This window comes from Eubalaena glacialis, chromosome 3 (assembly GCF_028564815.1).
Source record: "Eubalaena glacialis isolate mEubGla1 chromosome 3, mEubGla1.1.hap2.+ XY, whole genome shotgun sequence".
NCBI classification, from domain to species: domain Eukaryota; kingdom Metazoa; phylum Chordata; class Mammalia; order Artiodactyla; family Balaenidae; genus Eubalaena; species Eubalaena glacialis.
The window spans coordinates 188130519-188136518 of record NC_083718.1 but is presented as its reverse complement, the minus strand read 5'-3'; the positions used below and the strand labels follow the sequence as shown (position 1 = coordinate 188136518).

The 6000-nt window shown below is 59.9% G+C and overlaps 1 protein-coding gene across 1 annotated transcript in view; it reads left to right on the top strand.

The window, feature by feature from the left end:
- The first annotated feature begins 776 nt into the window (after window positions 1-776).
- Window positions 777-6000, top strand: part of SPSB1 (splA/ryanodine receptor domain and SOCS box containing 1) — a 68971-nt gene continuing 63747 nt past the window's right edge. The window contains exon 1 of the mRNA XM_061185012.1: window positions 777-919. The gene's annotated coding sequence lies outside the window, so the exon portion shown is untranslated. The remainder of the gene's footprint in view (window positions 920-6000) is intronic.

The window sequence follows — 6000 nt, the reverse complement described above, 5'->3', positions numbered from 1 at the left end:
TCATGCGAAGCCGCCTGCTGTATGCCCAGAGCCATCAAGGAGCTGGGGATGCCAAGGTGCCGGGCCCTCAGGGTCTGGGAGTCCCAAGACCCCTGTCCTTGTGGGTACCGAGATGGAAATGCGTCCGGGGGCTCCGGCAGGGCGGGGAGTCCCTGGGTTATCTGCCGGCCCAGGAACTCCTCTCCTATGCCCTAGAATTACGGAACTTTAAGCTGCTGGGAATTTGAAATGAGGCAAGCAAGGCCTTGCTCCCGAGGTTATTGAAACAACACTGATCCTCCCAAGAGATTACAAAAATTATTATTAGTAAGCCCCCCGCCTCCACTCCGGGCCCAGCGCCGCCGGGGCCCTCCGGGTGTTGCAACTCCGGCCTCTTGCCCAGCGGAGGCTGCCCGGCGTTTCCCAAAGACGCCTCCGGAGGGACCACAGCTTCGGCGCCGCCCCGCGCGGCAGCTCGGCCGCAGCCCCGCGCGCCCCGAGGGCCTCCGGGTGGGGCGGCGGCTGGGGCGGCCGAGCGAGCGCCGGGCACGTGACACACCGCCCGTCCCGCGCCCCCGCCGCCGCCCCCGCTGCCGCGCTCAGCGTCCCGCGAAGCCGTAGCCCGAGCCGGAGCCGGAGCCGGAGCCGGAGCCGGAGCCGGGGGGCGGGGCGGGGCGGGGCGGGGGCGGGGGTGGGGCGGCCCCGCCCCGCCCCGCCCCGCCCCGCCCCGCCCCCTGGCGCTTTCCTTTTTTTTTCACTTTAAAGGCTACGGGCGCTTTTCCTTATTCGCACAGAAGTCGCGCTCGGCAGCCCGCGCGCTTGCAGGAACCAGGCTCCAGGCGCTGGCGCCGGGGCCGCGGGGAGGAGGCGGCTTCTCTCCCGGCGGCGGGAGCCTCCTCGGCCCCGGAGAGCGGGCGGCGGCGGCGGCCTCCGCGGAACGGTAGGCAGGGCCAGGCACGGGGACTGGGTGGGTGGATGGGGGGCCGGGCCGGGTGCGCGCGGGGATCGCACTGGGGGACCGAGTGGGCACCCGGGCGCGGGGCCGGGCAGTGGGGACCGGGTGGGGTCCCGGCTGGGGACCCGGTAGGGGTGCGCGGGGAGCCCTTCTCTCGCCGCGGGTCCCAGGAGAGGGGGCCGGGGCGCCGCCCAGCGCCGCCGCCGCCGCTGTCGCCGCAGGCGCGGGCAGGTCGCGCGGCCCCGGGTCCCACCTGGGGGGACGAGACGGGGCGGGAGTCCCGGCGGCCCCGGCGACCGTCGCACCCGGGATTGAGCCTCGGCGGCTGCAGGCCCAGGAAGGGGCTCGGGACGCGCGGCGGCCCCCGCCGACTTGTAGGTGCCGGCACTCCCGGGGGCCTCCGTTCCCGGGACCATCCCTGCGGCCGAGGCGGGGGGCAGCGCGACCCCGCTCCGCGAAGTTACTTTCGCTTTTCCCGCCATCCGGGGTCGCAGCGCAGCCCGACCAGCCCCCTCGGGGCTCCCCAGCTCTGCCCGCAGCGCCTACCCCGGGGAGCCCGCCGGGCAACACCCCGGGCGGTGCCGCCCTCCCCGCCGCCCGGGAGCCACCGCGGCTTCTCCCGGCCACCAAGGGAGAGCCGAAGAGTTCGGTCAGGAAATCGATTAAAACGGAAAAACCGGAGCAGCCTGGGGCCGTCGGCGGTAATTGTCCCGTTCAAGTTTAAGGCAAAGGCTCCTCGGAATGCTCACGGCCCTGGCGGCGCGGTGGCTTGGTCTGCGGGGAGACACTGCGAGTTGTGTGTGTGAGTGTGTGGTGTGTGCTGAGTGTACGTGTGTGTGAGAGGGCTGTGTGAGAGTGTCTGTGTGAGCCCGTCTCTGTGTGTGTGTGCGCGTGAATACGTGTATGAATGCATATGTGCTAGAGTGTGTCTGTGTGTCTGTGAGTGCATGTGTGAGTGTGTCCCTGTGTGAGTTGGTGTGCCCCTCTGAGTGCCTCTGTGTGTGTGTCTGTGTGTGGTGAGTGTGTCTCTGAGTGTGTGTGTGCGTGTGTGCCATCCATGGTAATCTGGCAGGGGGGCTGCTGGCTCCTGAGATCTGCTTACCTTGACTTTCCCTGCTTGGTTCTCAAAAGAGCGCTGCGCTGGACCCGGGTACAGGGGCCTCGGGCAGTTCTGCTGGTACCAGCTGAGGAGGGCTCAGGCTCCTCCCTCCCTCTCTCTTTTTCTCTGAAAATGAACTGTACAGTTTGGAGGTGAGTTGGCAGGGGCTGCTTCCTGAGTGAGTAATATTTAATTAAATGCTCCAGCCAGTAGCATCAGAAACTGGTCATGAGTTGAGTTTTGACAGGTGTTGATGGTAAAAATGCCATCTCTGCTGACTAAAGGTTGGTATCCTTGGAAGAATTCTCTCCTGGGCGGAACATTCTGGGGGGAGGCAGACCTGTAACCTTGGTCTGGGTGTGTGGATAGCGAGCAAGGAAGGGGGCGGGGCTGCCCCTACCGTCTCTGCTGCGCCCCCTCCTGACACTTCCCCCGCTCCCACGGTGGAAAGTGTGCTAGATTAAGTGTTAGCGGTATAGGCAGACTTCTCCCCCACTGAGGCGTCATGGGGCTAGGGAAGCCCTATGTTACTTATAGGGCATCCATCTGGGCCAACCCTTCCTTTCCCTGCAGAGGCCCAGAGAGGGTGGCTGGCTTACCCATACTGTACAGCCAGGGGCTGTGGACCAAGTCTCCAGAGCCCTAAGCTGTTGCCTTTGGTTACTGTCACCAGTGCTGAGGTCATGGGCCAGGCACTTCTTATCTCCCCAGCTGTAAAGTGATGGGCTGGATTAGATCATTTTAAACACTTCTCTTGTTCCCTTACTGCTTTGTTTTCTAGTAGATGGAGAGAGAGAGAAAGAAAGAGACATAGATGGGGAGGTGTGGAGTGGCCTAATGCAATAACTTTACAAACTTCCTTTTCTTTCCCAGTCTGGCTACCACCAGGGAAGCAGAGAGAATAAAAGCAGTGGCACGTTGACCACAGTGGCTCTGACAGCCAAGAGCAGGGGCAGGCCTGGCTTCAGGGAGGTCGGGGCTCTAGGAAGAATCAGTGGGTTCTGGGGGTTCCAGGCCTCTTAGGGAGAAGTGGTCCTGCCCGGGGTCCCGGGTGATGTCACTTTGGAGCTGGGCGAGGCTGCGTTCCTTGGGCTGCTCCAGTAAGGCTGAAACCACCTGTCAGTGGGCTCCCTTGGGTTGCCTGGTAAAACTCTGACACCCCCTGGGGAATCATCTTCCTATGGGTTGGGGGAGCGTGGTGGGTGTCCAGCTGGTGGAGGCCCGCGCTGCCCACTGCTCGCTGAGGATGAAGGATGCTGCGCTCCCCCGTGCTGGGCCTGTCCTTTCTCGCACCTTCCTCTTCCTCCTGGGTGAGCAGAGACTTGCCTGCTCATGCGTTTTCACGCTTAGCAAAACCTGTGATTCTTACGGTGTTCAAGAGCTTAGTCTGGGAATTTTGCAACAGTTCTTCCCAAGAACTAGGTGGTGACTGTTTTTCATGACCGATTTATCTTTTAGTTCCTGAAAAGTTTGAGAATGAGCATCTTTATCAGACAGAAGCGCAGAGCAGGTATAGGTGCGCCTCGGTCCACCTGGAGGTGGACCTCATCCTTCCCCCGCGAGCCTGACCGATGAAATCCAGGCTTAAAAGGACCTTTATTTTGGACTTTCAGCCGAGTGCTCTCCCATTTCCCTGTTATCTGATAGCATCCCTCCCAATCTAAGAGTGAAAATTCTGCTTTAGTAAGTGCCAGGCACTGTGCTGTAAGTGCTTTGTGGGTACGACCTTGTTTGGTGATGATGATGATGATGATGATAACAATAATGATAATAATGACAGAGGGAAACAGTGTTACAGCCCTGCACCAGTAGCAGACTCTGAGCTGAGTCCTTAACCCTTGTCCTCTTCCTAAGAACCCAGGGCAGTGAGTGGGTTTTCCCATCGTCCACCTTCTACTGAGGCTGGAACAGCCATGTGACTTGGCCAAGGTTAGAGTTTTGCTACTGTTTGGTGGAAGAAAACCCTAAACCTGATTTTGGCACCCAGACCCTTAACCAGTAGTCTCCCACCTGCATCACCTTAGCCTTTTCTTCAGGAAGCATTTGTTAATTTTTTAATGAAAAATTGTTATTATTATGGAAAATTTCAAACATATACCAAAGTTGCGAGAAACATAAGGTTCCCTCGCCAGCTTCAAGCGTCAGCACACATACACACATACGTATGTGCACGCCCACACACGCTCACACATGCACACACATGCCCACACACGCCCACACATGCACACACATGCCCACACACGCCCACACATGCACACACATGCCCACACATGCACACACATGCACACACATGCCCACACATGCACACACAGGCACACACACGCACACACACGCACACACGTGCCCACACACGCCCACACACGCCCACACACGCCCACACATGCCCACACATGCACACACATGCCCACACATGCACACATGCACACACATGCAACACATGCACACACGTGCCCACACATGCACACACATGCACACACATGCACACATGCACACACATGCACACACATGCCCACACATGCAACACGTGCCCACACGTGCACACACGTGCCCACACGTGCACACGTGCCCACACATGCCCACACATGCCCACACATGCCCACACATGCACACACATGCCCACACATGCCCACACACGCACACACACGCCCACACACGCCCACACACGCACACACGCCCACACACGCACACACACGCACACACACGCACACACACGCACACACGTGCCCACACGTGCCCACACGTGCCCACACATGCACACACGCATCCTGGGTCATTTGGAAGCAAATCTCAGACGTGATGTCAGTCACCTGTAAGTACTTTCTAAAAAGCATTTAGGGGAAGCATTAAGTCTCCAAGAGGTAGACTTTGGAGGGCAAGTCGGGGTAAGGGTACTCTTCCGGACTTGGAGCTCAGGGTCCTTCCTGGCGGTGCCGAGGGGAGGATGGCTCACGGCAGGGGATCTGTCTTGTTGCCACCAAAGCTCCCACTCCCCCAAAGCCTTTGGGAAGCTTCCTGCTGTTTTGTGTTTTAAAAATTCTCTTCGTTGCCCAACATAACCAATAAATGAGTCTGCTGGTCGGAAGACAGAGCACGCAGGCTCTCTGGGCCTCCCTTGGAGAAGCCACCAAGGCCGTGTGTCGTCCGTGTTCCCCCACTGAGGCTGGGCCCTTGCAAGGCAGGCATGGGCTTCAAGGCAGGGCTGGGCATCAGGGATGCGGAAAGGGTCGGTCCACAAGCGCTGCCCCCAACGTAAACCCAAGCTGAACCGTCTTGAACTCCCCCTGTGGATGATGGTGGGTGGGAGGCGTGTGGGAGCATTGGCCGCCCTCGGGGTGCCTCTGGGGAAATGAAAGAGGCGGTGGGCGATATGTGCCCAAGGCTGAGGGCGTAGCACCACGCGGAGTAGGAATCTAGGGTCGACCTGGTGACACGGTCTCCACAGCTGCTCCAGCTGTGAACAGCCCTCGCCAGACAGGCTGCTCGTGGCCACACACAGCTGCCGGCTCTGCTCTCGGGGCCTCTGACTGTTCGAAATGTTTCCTTGGGTTACGCTGTGTCTGTTTTCCTGCCGGGCGGGGTGGAGGTGGCGTTTTCAGGGTGGAGTTGGCAGGTTTGGTAACTAGTTGGACGTGGGGTGTTAAAGAAGGGGGAAGAATTGTGGCTGTCTGTTGGGGGGTCAGAGTGGACAGTGACCCTATAGCGAGGGCTGGGGGCTAAGGACACAGATGTGCCTTGAACCTGTCCCAGGTGGAAATGGCCTATGACGATGTGTCCAGATGGCAGCTAGGCCTGGGGCTCGAGAGAGAGGCCTGGGCTGGAGATAGAAACTTTGGAACCTTCTTTTAAAGGGGATTAATGCCATCAGCAAGAGAGCATTTGGCATGAGATGAGGCATGCAGAGGGCATGGAACCCTCATTCCTGGCATTTCCACCTAGAACCAGGGAAGAGACCCTGGCACTAGAGCCC